Below are 15,718 nucleotides of genomic sequence, written 5' to 3'. Positions count from 1 at the left end.
AGTGACAGAAACAGCAAGGTGCAGCGAAACTAAACATAACATAAGGGTTCTTAGTCTAATCCATTGGCCAAGGAATTATAAGCCTGCTACCACGTCAAGGTGAACCCTACTTAGCAGGTACCTACACTACCCGACGGTAAACTAACCTCTGTAGTATAGGAGTGATTGTCCCAGTCTTCCAGAATCCAAAGGAGAGTAAAGGTCCCAAGGAGGTCCAGGCAGGAACAGCAGGCAATGGGTATAGCAGGCACCAGGGCTGGTAGCAAAAGACTAATAGCAGAGAGAAAGTCAAAGAGAGGCTTACTTCCTGTCAGGAGGAAGAGGGCAGGGTTTGCCAGAAAGCAAGATGGCGTTGCTTGCTTCAGAATCCTTAAAGACACAGGATCTTGACTCGCAGCTAGAGGGCGGCGATCAGAAGTAAACAGGTAAGGAAGGGACACGCCGCAGGGGGCGTGTTCCGTGCATCGTTACAGAAAGGTCGTGTTAAAACCAACTAAGAAACGACAGTCGCTGCCAAGCAATGCGCCAGCACCAGCACCGGCTTCCAATAATGGTCCCACCGTCAGTGACAACCCTTGCTGTCTGTCCAGCAAGCCTGATCCGGATTTCGCGTGCAGTTTCGATCAAGCTTGCATGTACCTAAGCGATTTCCAGCCTCATCAGCTGACTGATGTAGTAGTCCCGCTGCCAACTATCAACGAGTATGATTAAGAACACTGGACTGGCAGTGGCCCGGCGCCGGCGCCAGCTGAATGGGAAATTCTATGGTGAGTATTGTTGCCGTATTATTTTCTGTGTTTTTTATATTTTGACAATACAGTATCAATATCGGTGCGATTCAAAAGTCAAGCGATTCTCCTTTAAGCAATATCATTGGCTGAGTGGCTTCTACAGTACTGCAGATACTGAACAATTGGTGGAACGCTAGGCGCATGCACATTGGAGCCTTCTTGAAACGCATATGCGTGTCATCGCATCGACGGTAGGCGCGTGCGCATGTGAACAGGAGATGCCCCCCGAGAAAATTATTGGTGGGACTGGCTGGGAACTTCTTTAGGAGACTGACCATTACAGTAAAACCTTTCTTTTTGTTTTTCCTCAGAAAAGAAAACGGCTAATGGTGGGATTTCGATGGATAATATCGCTTTGTGTAACAATGCCTACACATTGCTGAATCGGATTTAAAAAACCACGTACCAGTGGGAGTGGGCGGTGGGGGGGGCTGGGCCTGGGGGGGGCCACATCCAGAGGAAACGGTGCACACTGCAAGGCCATGGAGGCACAACGGAACTGTGTCCAAACATCACAATAGTACTAAATAAGGAAAGTTGCTGGTGGGCGGAGTGGAGGGGGAGTGCATGAGAAGCGTATATCCTGAAACTAAAATTATCTATCAGAGGAGGGGTGGGATGGTGCGGACAGGATAGCAAATACAGATGTAATATCTGAGGCCCTCCCCACGGGATAGCTATGCTGTACGAAAGGCCCACCCCATCCCCCCTCCCCTGAGCATGCCCCCTCCCTTAAGCGTACCTTATATAGGACAGACATAGATACGCAGCCAGGAGGATTAATGGGGAATTAGCGATAAACGGGTTCTGAAGGGAGTTTTCCATCCTGAGGCCTCTTAAAAACCAGGGGCAGGGGTGATGATGCCAAAGGGGGTTAGGATTAGCCATAAATAGAGATAAGGTTATGAGGGGTGCAGAGGCTTAACATAGAGTTAGGGGTATGGTCATTCCAGAGTTAAAGAGGAGGTTCCGAGCTAGGTTTTTTAATCACCCCTGCACATTTAAGCCTGCCTTGTTGAATTCATTCTCACTTTGCCGTTTGAGTGAGGTGTTTGTAAATATTCTACTTTTAAGTTATCTACAAAAGTTATTAATGGATGTACTGCTGGTACAAATTAACATAAATATTGTTTAGAGGTGCGCTGATGGGGACTACCCCCGCTGTAGGCATCTCCAACCTCGACCCAATCCCCTGAGATGGGCCGTGTTCAAGTCCCTAGGAGGCTGGTCCCTCGGGACACAGATCAATCCAACGTTGCGGATGATCTGTTGAGCCATACCTATGGGCACAAGGTCCCCACTCGGGCTGCCCCAAGTGGGTTCCTGCTAAACATGTATATATTTACCAACAGCATTACACTGTTGAAACTGACAATGCTATTCTTATTTTTTTTGTATGTTACTTGTTTCCCCGTCCTCCCCCACCCTCACGTGTCACCCCCCCTCCTCGCTTATCCCCCCCCCCTTTCCCTACCTCCGCGGAGAGAGGAGCCGCCGTCATGGATCCACTTGGAGCCTCTATCACCACATCACCAGTCAATCCAACAGATGGAGATCCTGGCCCCAGGAACGGGGTAAGAAATGGTGCACAATCCGCATTCCACACCTGTTATCATTAGATGGCCCTTAACATTATTTCATATAACGTAAAAGGTCTCAATAGCCCCATCAAACGCAAATTGGCATTTACAGAATATAAGAGAAGAGGCGCCGACATATTGATGCTCCAAGAGACTCACTTTAGTGATAAGAGCGCCCCCCGCTATATGGATAAACAATACTCTCAGTTCTACCTCTCCTCGGCCCCCGAAAAAAAGAAGGGAATAGCAATACTTTTCCACAATAAGATCCCCTTTACTGCTAAAACAGTAAAAAAGGACAAAGAAGGTCGCTACATTATCCTGGCAGGCTTCATACATGAGCAACCTACTGCACTGACACACTTTATTCGAGCAAATACCCAGTATGTACCTGGCAGATACCTGGAATGCGCCCCTCCTCACCTCTGACAAGCCCCGTTGCGTTTGCCTTCCCAGCCTGGGTTCATGCCTGGCTGACGGGCGGCTGATCTGTTAAATGATAATGATTAGGATTTAATAGGCTGCAATGCTTCGCGTGTCTACCAGATGGCATAAATTCATGAATTGTAATGCAGTATATATATATATATACTGTGCAGTATTGCAGCCAGCGGGAATAAAATGCTTCAATCCCTGCCTGGAAAATAACCCAATGCACTCGGGCAGAAAACAGTCACAAACCTCAATACACCCGGGTATACCCGAATTCGTGGGACTAGCCGAGCTCGAATAAAGTGTGTCGCCAGTGTATCACCTTATCGGCCGTGTATGCTCCCTGCGAGAAAGATGCACAATTTTTTGACACCTTCTTCCTACACACATGGGCACATGGTCATATAATCGTAGCAGGGGATTTCAACATAGCCCTTCAGCCACCATTAGATAGCTCCAGCACCCCTAAAGAGAATAACAAAAGAGAGCGGCTCGCCCTAACCTCTGGCCTCCGGAAAAACCATCTGACAGATATTTGGAGAGAGTTACACCCACTAGATAGGGATTATACATTTTACTCCCATCCTCACAACTCGTACAGTAGAATCGACTACTTCTTCGTCTCAAGTAGACTGGTCCCGTTGGTCGCCCGAGCGGACATCCACGATATTTCGTGGTCTGACCATGCACCTATAGAGCTAAGATGTAACCAAATTAACCATGACAGGCTTGGAGCAAACTGGAAACTAAATTAATCCCTTTTAAAAATACCTGACATATGCGAACACATTGGTAAGGAAATATACCAATTCTTTGAAATCAACACAGGCTCTGTGGAATCTCGGTTGGTTCTCTGGGAGGCTCACAAGGCAACCCTTAGAGGTACATTGATAAGTGTCGCAGCAAGGCGCAAGCGGGAAAAGGATGCTAAAATTGTCACATGTTATAAAAACAAATTCTTTATTCATAAAATATACAAAACGCAACATCTCCTTTATTAAAGAACGGCAAGTCAAAACATACAGAATACAGTGGGATGGTGTGCAGAACAGTCTGCACCACTACAGTCCTCGAGGGCAGCAAACAGGCCCGGTTTTCAGGGTAACCTTTGAAAACCGTGCCTGTTGCGGGCCTCAGGGACTGGAATTGTGCAGGTCTTGTGTACAGTAAATACAAACATGTTTTTATTAATACAAGTTAAAACACACAAAATCTCCTTTATTTAAATACAGCAGGTCAAAACATGTACAGTACCGTACAGTACAGTTCAGCACAACAGTATGGTCTTACCTGTGATTAAAAAAAAATCTTTATTCATAAAATACAGTATACAAAACACAACATCTCCTTTATTAAAGAAACATATACAGCGGGATGGTGTGCAAAACAGTCAGTCAGGCCTGCACCACTACAGTCCTCGAGGGCAGCAAACAGGCCCGGTTTTCAGGACAAACTTGAAAACCGGGTCTGTTTGCCGCCCTCGGGGACTGGAATTGTGCAGGTCCTGTGTGTGTATGTACAGCAAGTTAAAACATTTCTGTATAAATAAGAGTTAAAACACACAACAACATCTCCTTTATTTAAGTACAGCAGGTCAAAACATGTACAGTACAGTTCAGCACAACAGTATGGTCTTACCTTTCTTTATTCATAATATATACAAAACGGAACATCTCCTTTACACAAGAACAGCAAGTCAAAACATTTGCAGTGGGATGGTGTGCAAAACAGCCAGTCAGGCCTGCACCACTACAGTCCTCGAGGGCAGCAATTAGGCCCGGTTTTCAGGACAACCTTGAAAACCGGGCATGTTTGCGGCCCTCCGGGACTGGAACAAAACATTTACCAAACATTTTCAACAGTTGAACACTCAGTCAAATGCGCACCCCACCAGATTGTCCTTCCATGGCCGATGCCTTGCATGGCGCAAAACGCCATTAATGCAGTCTCGAACGCCTTTCATTACAGGATCTGTAATTGAATAAAAGCGCCACAATTCCTCCAGAATAGTCTTTCTTAAATTGTCTGGAAGCGCCTTTTTTAGGCGATTTCCTTCATAGCTCACTCTGAAGGCCCAGTCGCAGTACAACGAGTAGGGCACATGGTGCTTAAAAATGTACAAGGCATACTTGTGGGGTGCACCAGCACTCATCACCCTATATTTCTCCCTGAGCGCCGGTGGCAGATCGCGCAGGGTGATGTTGGGCACCGTATCGATGCGAGCAAATGTAGGTCTTCTGGGAGCGGGTGTGCTTGAGGCGACGGGCGAGGGTAGATTGTCAGGGAGGAAGCTTTCCTCCTGTCTTAGTCGCCGTGTTGTCTCCTGGCGTGGTCTTGACGGGGTTGTCATGTCCTCCTCAACGGCATACATGTACACTACATCTTCTGGTTGAGGGGGTGCGCTTGGTGATGGAAGGGTGTCGATGCTCCCATTCATCACATCCATGCCACCCTCCTGCTCCGGCGTCAGGGAAACAGGGGCATGAACACCGAGCAAATGATGTATACCCACTATGTCAGCCTCTATCTTCTCCATCCGTCGATCCATCCGTTGATACATATGTAGCATCCGTTGCTCCATATTTAGCATGGTCTCCAGAAGCAGATCTATCTTTGTCAGCATAATGGAGTCCATGAGGATATCCACACTTATCCCATTCAGCATCCAGTGTAACGAGCTGCTTCTTGTGCATGGCGTTCTGTGGACATCTGGGTGGATGGGTGCTACTGAGGATGAGATGGAGGTTCCATGGAGAGAAGCGGCAGCGTCGTGGAAGAAGGGTGGAGGAGGTGACCTGTGGATATCCGGTAGAGGAGAAGCGGCAGCGTCTTCGAAGAGGGATGGGGAAAGTGACCTCTGGATTTCCGGGCGAGAAGCGGCAGAGTCGTCTAAGCGCAAAGGAGAAAGTGACCCGTGGATTTCAGAGGCACCAGCGGCAGCGTCGTCGAATAGAATTGGAGAAGATGGCCTGTGGGTTTCCAGGAGGGCGGCAGGAGCGTCGAGGACGAGGAGTGGAGAAGATGGGCTGAAGATTTCCGGGACAGCGGCGGCAGAGTCGTCGAAGCGTATGGGAGGAAGTGGTCTGCGGGTTCGATGGGTTGGCTGTCATTTGTTTTGCGTGGAGTGTACATCACCGTATTTCTTCTTGACATAATAAGGCTGACGTCTATTAAAACCCTTAGCCTTTGGGGTCAGCAGAAGGTTTTTTTTATTGGCCTTAGCCTGTCGCTTTGGCCTTGGCGTGGAAACGGCAACCGCCTTTCGCTTTTTCTGCATGACAGGCACGGCAGAGGCAAGTGGGTTCCTGCGTCCATAGAATCGGGGTTGATCCATGGAAGCAGATGGCACAATGCAGTATCTGGACAAGGGCAAGTTCAGATAAAGATCATCGAGTGGTGGGTTATGCAAAGTGTGTAACCTTTTATGCATGGCGACGAGGTACAGGTGTTGAAAGTGGGCGTACTCTAATGTGTGTCATTACCGTATAAATACACTATCCATTTTGTGGATTAACTGCACATTGAATACACATCGACTAAACATCGAATATACATTCTTGTGTTTGTATTTCTTTCTACTCGCAGCAATGCCCGTTAAAAAGATTTCCAAGGAGCTCAGCATGCGAATTAAGGAGATGTACACGAGCGGACACCGAATTGCTACTATCCAACGCTGGTTAGCTACTTCTGGCATCGTTCTGCTAGCAACCACCGTGAGCTTTTATGCACATGGAAAAAACAGAGAACGCAAAAGGGCACCAAGGGTAACTAACGCATAAGTATATTTATAGAACTTAAATTTAAAAAAAAAATTTATATAAAATATTGTACTATAGATCTACAGCACTGTATCTAATATTTTTGTTATTTCTGTAGATTTATATCACAACAGTATACAGTATATATTTTGTATATTTATATTACAACAGTATATATATTTTGTATATTTATATTACAACAGTATATATATTTTTTATATTTATATTTCAACAGTATATATATTTTGTATATTTATATTACAACAGTATATATATTTTTTATATTGCTGCATATTGATACTGTAGAACTGTGCTATAATGCTGTGCTTGTGGTCTTTTCTTTACATTGTAGGGAGACAACGCTTCTCGTGGACAAAATAAGTGAGGAGAATGATGAGAGGAGTGCATTAAGGGTCAAATACACTCTGCAGGAAAATCACAATCTCACTGTATCCGAGATCAGCATAAAGAAGATGAGACGCAGCATTGGATGGAAATATGGACGTGTGAGGTTAGTACTGGACAGTAGAGGAGGTAAAAGTGTTGTTTAGGAAACTGTACTGTACCGCTAAAATTATTTATTCCTTGTCATTACAGAGCGTACCCCATGATAAGGGACGTAAAAAAAATAAAAAGAGTGGTCCAGGCCCAGGCATGGATCGACAGTGGGGAAACCTTCCAGGATTGCATCTTCACTGACGAGTCTACTGTGTCGCTGGAGAGATTTGCAACCTTTGCATTCCACAAAAAAGGACGCATATCTTTGAAGCCGCGGCCAAAATACCCCGTGAAGCTGGGTGTGTAGGGTGCCATCTCTAGGCGTGGACCAGGATGCATTGTCATCTTTGAAGGTAAAATATATCAAATATAATGTAGGCTTATGCACTGTACTGTTCTAGTGTAGCCTTACTGTATGCACTGTACTGTACTATTGTGCAGTTTTTTGAGCACTTTTCTTTTCTTGTTATAGGAATCCTGAATAAAGCTTTCTTCCAAGACAAAATTGTGCCTGAGATAGTGGAATACATCACACGCGAGTTCCCAGATGGTCACCATTTCTACCAGGACAACGATCCGAAGCACACCGCGTCAACAGCGCATATCCTTGAGCGCGATATCAACTGGGTGAAGACGCCAGCGGAGTAAGTGCGGTAACCGTGTCTCATTTTTTCCCCACAGTTTTTACTATGTACTGTATCTCTTAAACTAATTGTCCTATTTTTCCAATGACAGATCGCCAGACTTCAATCCGATCTAAATGGTCTGGCATCAGCTGAAGGACCATACCCCGAAAGGGGTGAAACCCTCCAAAAAGGACGAGTTGGCGAAAGGCATAATGAGTTTTTGGAACGATGTACTCACCGTGGAACGCTGCAATAAATATATAGACCATATTGCGACTGTGTTGCCCATTGTGATCACGCGTAATGGGCAAGCATCAGGAAAGTAGTACTGTACTGTTGTATTATAAGTACAGTTTGATACAGGTAAGTATGGCACAGTACATAAAGTACATATATACAGTAGTTCCAGTATAGACTAGTTTGACAGTACTAACTGCATTCACAATGCCATAATGCCATAATATAGTATGCACCTACAGTAGAGTACAGTAACTGCTCAATTTTAGAGAGAGCAGCACCAGCCATCTGGTTACATACTGTAGTATTTAACAGTAGTCAGAGTATACAGTAGTTCCAGTATAGACTAGTTTGTCAGTACTAAATGCCTACTAACTGCTCAATTTTTTTCTTTCCAGAGAAAGCAGCACCAGCCATCTACAGTAGTACTACACATCACACAATGCCATAATACAGTACGCACATAACTGCACTAATTTTTTGTTTTCTTGTCGTTTCAGGAAAAAAGGATGGCCTGGGGGCAGGTGGGGTGTTGTGTGCAGTCTAATCTGTTTGTACAGTCAAATGTACAGTATATAAACAGCAGTAATGATGTACACAAAACCTCTCCTCTCTCAATGAACTACTGTACTGTACACAGAATGAGGAACAAGATAAAGACGGAAAAAATGATATTACTATATATATATATATATATTATACATTATATATTATTAAATAATATTTTTATAAATGTGCATTATTCATGTTTATCCATGTTTTACAAATGTTTTCTAAATGTTTATCCAATTTAAATCTGCCAGAAGAACTTAATAAAGACTGAATTATGTATTATTCATGATAATTTTTTTATTTGTATTTTTTTGGTTCCTGACGAAATAAAATAAATATTTATTTACATTCCTGCTAATCATAATCATTGACAACAACCCCCCCCCCCCACACCTACAGTACACCAATGAATAAGAATGAATGACAAAACAACATGAATCAGTTAATGGTTTTTTTAACTCTCAATTCTCACAATGCTGTGCAAATCAGATTTACATTTCAAATTCGAGAAGAGATTTTCCAAAGCGTTACCGTAATCAAAGCCTCAAACGGTTGGGGGGGTTGGGTGAGTCATGTGTTAGCTCCCATCTCAAAGAGGATTACAGTACATGCAGGAGCAGTGAGGTGATTGACGCTCGGCTAGGGACGGATTAAAAACACAATGACTAGCTTCAGAAAATTAATGACTCTGTGGAGGGGGGGGGGTTGGGTGAGTCATGCGCAGTAAGCAGCTAGCTCCCATCTCAAAGAGGATTACATTCAGAAAATGAATGACTCTGTGGAGGTGTCTGTCGATAAGAGTTTGTGTGTGCGTGGGGGAGGGATGAAGGATTAGTTGTGCAGCAGTTCCAAGAAATTACATAGAGTAGAGTACACTAATTTCAAAAGGCAGTTCAACATAATAATTTTATCCCTACACCCCAAATAATGTACATAAAAAGCACATAAATCAACCATGTGCAGTCAAACGCACAGGGTCGCAGTCAAAAGCTACAGCACAGATTGAATATCGGAATATCAAGAGCGTTTTTGCAGGCTTGTGGATAAAATAACAGTTAAAAAATTATAAAAAAAAAAATTGGGCACTCAAGCAAGCAGTGGTGGGTCAAGTTACAGGTGCATGAGCAGTAATCAACTAGCTCCCATCCGAAAGAGGATTACACACAGGCGCATAGAGAGGTGATGCTCTGTGCAAATCAAATTCGAGAAGCGATTTTCCAAAGCGTTACCGTAAACAAAGCCTCAAAGGGTCGGGGGTTGGGTGAGTCATGCGCAGTAAGCAGCTAGCTCCCATCTCAAAGAGGATTACACTCAGGCGCAGTGAGGCTTTGTAGCTCGGCTATGGACGGACTAAGAACACAATGTCAAGATTCAGAAAATTAATGACTCTGTGGAGGGGGGGGGTTGGGTGAGTCATGTGCAGTAAGCAGCTAGCTCCCATCTCAAAGAGGATCACACGCAGGCGCAGTGGGGCTTTGTAGCTCGGCTATGGACGGACTAAGAACACAATGTCAAGATTCAGAAAATTAATGACTCCGTGGAATTTAAAATACTTGAGCTAGCCTTGTGTGTGTTTGTGGGGTAGGGGGCTACAGGGTACAGCTACATGAAGTTCAAAGATAATGACATACTGTACTATAATTTCAGTACGTACAGTTAAAAGCACACAAATCAATCAGGGTCGCAGTCAAAAGCTACAGCACAGATTGAATATCGTAATACAGTATCAAGATGGTTTTTGCAGGCTTGTGGAGAAAAAAAAATTAGAATAAAATAAAAAAAAAAAATTTTTTTTTTGCTTACTCACTCAAGCAAGCAAGCAGTGGTGGGCGAAGTTACAGGCGCATGCGTAGTAATCACCTGCTGTCAAGCAGGAATGTGATTGAAACCAGACACACGTTCAAAGGAATGGTGTGGGAGAGATGTACTGCATTGTAGAGAAGATAAGAAGTTAAAATACCCTGCAGTGCAGTTAATTATCCTGAGCGAGGGGAGAGCGCTGTATATGCCGAAATGTGACACTGTTACAGTACTGTACACGCCTATGCGTTTCAACAATTTTCAAATGAGATATACTGTACAGTACAGCACTGCAAATGCATGTATACTTTAAATATGCAAATTTACAATTACTGCGCACGGACACACAGACTGTGTACTGACGTAGGTTGAACCGCGAAGGTATTAGACTTCCAAGACAACAGCTCGCAAACGCCCCCCTGAGTTTTTACACGGCATTGCAGTATTGCAGACAGCGAGAATAAAATGCTAATATCACGAGCGCTAAAATAACGCAATTCACTCCGGGCAAAAAAATTTAAAAAACGCACCTAACCGGGATTATCTGAGAGCCGCGGATCTAGCCGATTTAGACTCAGGTCGGCCGCCACTGTACTTCAATCTGACTTTTTGATGCTTGAAAATTGGATTTCCCAAAACAAACTGTTTTTAAACACTGACAAGACTGTAACAATGGTATTTGGGACCAAGGCTACATTTCTAAAGCTTCCAATAAATGAGCTCCAGATCAGAACAAACTCTAATATTATCCTAATCCCTGCACACCAAATTAATATTTTTTTTTTCATTTTATATGCTTAAGTGAATATTAAGTGCTCAAGTGATAAGTGAATAAGACATTAATATAAAAATCTTCCCACTTTGTGCTGATTGGAATTTATTACAGCTTTCTTGGAGTGGTATGAATCTTTATCCGTTTGCCATAAATGCCAATTAAGCTTGTATACAATATATTAGTAAGTCAGATCAGAAGATGTAATAGTAGCCAATTCAAACATATTAAACAACTCATCCTTAAGTTTAAGTGCCGGTATGAAGAACACTAGTACTGCTGCGCCAGCATAAATTCTAAAACTTCTCGGAGCCGTTGTCGTTGCATCTCCCGTATTCCACGCATTATAAATTTGGCATCCTCCGTGATCATGCATCATTCGTGTCGCGGTTGATCTGCGGTTGATCTGCGGTTGGTCTGCGGTTGTTCTGTTTAATTACTGGTTTTGGATTTAATTGGGGGCAATTCTTCGCGTATCCGTAAATGACTAGTGTAGAATTAAAAAGCTACAGTAGGGAGAGGGCTGTATGCCGGATTATTAGTTCAAAGAAATATTTTCAAAATGTCATCATAATGTTTTGAGCCCCACACCCCAAAATAAAATTCACAGTATGCCAACCACCTCATAAAGGACGTACATGACAAGTGTAGAATTAAAAAGCTACAGTAGTGATTGATTCTCAGAATAGCAAAAATTGTTATGCAAGCCCATGTTGAGAAACAAAAAAAAGGGTTGTTTTTTCAGATGAAATTCACATTGATTGAGAAGTCATACACGCATGCGCCTAAATGTGATGACACGCATATGCGTTTCAACAAGGTTCCAGTGAGACATACACGCATGCGCATAAATGTGATAACACACATAATGTATGCGTTTCAACAAGGTTCCAATGAGACGTACACGCATGCGCATAAAATATAAACAGTATGAAAAGAAGAGCAAGCCTAGAAAAAGCATTGATTAATAAATAATACATATAGAAATGTGATGACACGCATACAGTATGCGTTTCAGCAAGGTTCCAATCCCCATGAGCGGAAAAAATATTTTATATTCGGAAGAAGACCCTACGTTATATTTTTGTAATACTGTATTTCTGTATATAGTACAGTATGTGTCCTCATATTTTTTATGTGTATGGCTAAGGAGCCTCAGGCTACTGTATACAGTATGAACTCGTAACGTTAATCTATGCTTGAAATATAAATCTTCAAATTACAATTACTGCACACACACACACAGACTTGCAGAACTGTACGGCTGTACAGTAGGTTGAATAGCTATTAGACTTTTAAGACAACAGCTCGCGATCGCCCACTTGAGTTTCTAGATGGTATGGCAGACATCGCTAAAATGCAATTTTCTGCGCCCGATAGATGGATTCTGCACCCGATAGAAAACCGATAGAAACCAGAGTCAATTGCTTTACGGTTGGAAAACATAGCTCATCATGACCCAGTATTCAGAGCGGTACGCCGGGCCAGGTTTTAGAATAAAGGCTGGAGCTTCTGTATATAAAGGTCTTCAGTTATACATTTGATATTAAATTCTGAAGTTAACTTAAGATTTAGTGAATTGTTATTCAGAGTTTTAGCAAATTCTGTTAGCTGTGCCTCTGTGCCCTTCCAAATTATATATCGAGCTATACTGTATCTCAATATTTTCAGTATATGATATTTTCATCCGTAAACACATATTCGGCTTCCCACCAGCCCAGGTACAGATTTGCATATGTTTGGGCACAAGATGTGCCCATTTCTGTACCCTGGGTCTGGTGGTAGAACACTCCATCAAATATGAAGTAATTGTGCGTTCACACAAAGCGCATAAGATCTATAATAAATGTATTATGCGCCACATAGCCACAACTCCTCTTGACAAATAAAAGTCACAGGCAGTTAATCTATTAGAATGTCTAATACTAGAGTATAAAGATTTCACATCTAGCGTAACCAGTAGGGTGTTTTGATCTGTTGTTATTCTGTTTAATCTCAATAGTGTGTCTTTTGCGTACTGTACATAGGATGGCAATGCGGTCACGAATGGCCGTAACATTTTATCTAAATAGATGCTGCTATTTTCAGTGAGATTATTGTTTCCAGATACTATGGGTCTACCTGCTGGTTTATCTTTATTCTTATGGATTTTAGGAAGTGAGTAGAATGTGGCTATTGTTGGCTGTTTCATATGTATAAATTCATATTCGTTTTTACTGATAAGTTTCTGATCTAGACCTTCTCTTAATAATGTGTATAGTTCAGAACTGAATCTATTCGTAGGGCCACAATCTAAAGTTCGATAGGTATTTTTATCTTTCATAATTCGTTTATTTTCCTTAACATATTCAATGGTATTAAGAATAACAATATTTCCTCCCTTATCTGAAGATTTTATTGTAATATCTTAATTTTTCATCAAGTAATTCATAGCTTTTCCCCCCCTTTTTGTTATATTACATTGAGAATGGTTGTTAGGTTTTATTTTTTCCAAATCTAATGTTACCAATTCTGTAAAAACCTCAATTTGTGGACATACGGCCGTTAGTGGAGTGTATTTGCCTTTTGGTTTCAAATTAGTGAATGGACCTTCATGACAAGTACAGTATTAAATCGTTCATTATCATCCAACAATGCTCTTGCGTTGTCAAGGTAAGCTATTTCTTGTGCAGTTATGCCCATTGTGTCAAGTTCATGTATTTGTTTTTTTGCATGATATTTGTGTAGCAAGAGTTTGCGCGAAAAAAGGTTTAAGTCTTTAACCCAATCAAAAAAATTAAAGTCTGTCGTCGGTGAGAAGGATAATCCCTTTTCCAAGACTGATGTATGATCTCTACTTAATTCAATATTTGATACTGTAAGTTAAAGATTTGTAATTTGTCTATTTGGACTATGCTGGGGCTTAGTGCCTCACTTGTCCCCGTCCCCCCTTTTTCTCTTAATTTTCTTGGCAACACTTCTCCTAGCTATTGTGTAAGGGTCTGCTCTAAAAAAGTTTCCCTTTCTGACATTGGGCGTAGTTTGGTTTTAGAAACCGCGCCACTGGATTGTTCTAATCTCCTTAGATCATTAATACTTGAATCTGTTTCAGAATTTTCGGCTTCAGTTGATGAATAGTTTAATTGTCTGAGCTCTAAATTTACGTGTTTGTTTGCAATTATTATTATTTTGAAGTTGAGCATCTAATTCCCTTTCTACCTCAGTTAAACGTATCTTTTGTATTTCCATCAATAATTTGATTCATTCTTTTGAACAGTCTGACAATATCTGCTCCCATTTTTTAGTGAAATCACTCTCTGTAATATGGTAGGCATGGGCCAGATTAATTCTTAGGCCTCTTGGTATCGTGTTTTTTAAACACCGTATTTGAATTTGTGATTTAAGCAATTTAGATAGACTTTTAAAATAATCTGTGACATTTTCGGATCAGTCATAGATGTGCAAATATGTTCAGTAGAAAATACAGATTTAGCTTCATACTAAGTATGAGTTTGTATCCCATTTATTAGAAAGAAACACAGTCATTTTATGTGCAGATAGTTGGAGCTGGTGTATGGAGAAAAGGGACTCTTGCATTCCTTAATACATAAAACACTATGCTAAACAAACAGTTTATTCACCGCTCTCAATAATATTACAATTAAACTATGTCTTTTTGTCTCTGAATGACAATGGGTGCAACCTATGTGCTAGTAAATTAATATTTATAAATTAGAGAGTTTGACTGATAAAGAATCAACAAATCCTCCACAGAAAGCACATTACCTTGGTTCACACCAAATTAATCAATTTTTTCATTTTATATGCTTAAGTGAATATGAAGTGCTCAAGTGATAAGTGGATAAGACATTAATATAAAAATCTTCCCACGTATTGCTGGTTGGAATTTATTACAGCTTTCTAGGTGGTATGAATCTTTATCCGTTTGCCATAAATGCCATAAATGCCATAAATTTAGTGCTAACACATTAAATTAATTAAAATAAAAACATCACTAAAGCTTAGACTTCTAAAGAAAATTACAAACTGAGAGAGACTGTATTGTTTAACTTGTATGGTCAGTAAATACCTTATCCAAATAAATCCATAGGTCCCACGTGCTTGGAGATAGAAATCCATTTTGTCACAATGTGGTGCTATACAAGTGCTACATTGACGACTTGCTTATCGTTTAGAGAGGTTCTTTTTAGGACCTTTTTCTTTTTTTATTATCTTCACGATAATACTCTTAATTTACAGTTCACTCATCAATTTCATGGGCATCACATTCAGTTTTTGGATCTTTGCCTGTCTGTAGACCTGGACTTAAAAGTACAAACTGACGGGGCGCATGCACAATGGCAAGAAGTATGGCTGCATAGGATAGGTGCCCCGATTCCAGTCGGTAATAAAAGCGCAGCATAACAGCACCAAAACTCCAGCAAATAAATATAAAATATTAAAACGGGCCCTAGAACACGCAGGGATGACTACACGATCCCAAAAGAAGAGGAACCCCTTTGATTTAAAGAGTTACTTTTGCAACACCAAAATGGCGCATGAAGGGAGAGAGGCAGCCCCGGTTTCAAGCCACGGCTCCAATTTCGGAGCGGGACATAGAGGGGGAGAGGAGTGACAGCCCAGAGATGCAGCTGGTGAGGAGTGATTTCACTAGACTGTATAACGATCTTAA

This window comes from Ascaphus truei, chromosome 6 (assembly GCF_040206685.1).
Source record: "Ascaphus truei isolate aAscTru1 chromosome 6, aAscTru1.hap1, whole genome shotgun sequence".
In the NCBI taxonomy this organism is placed as follows: Eukaryota; Metazoa; Chordata; class Amphibia; order Anura; family Ascaphidae; genus Ascaphus; species Ascaphus truei.
The sequence above is the reverse complement of the archived record's forward strand: the minus strand, read 5'-3'. Positions refer to the sequence as shown.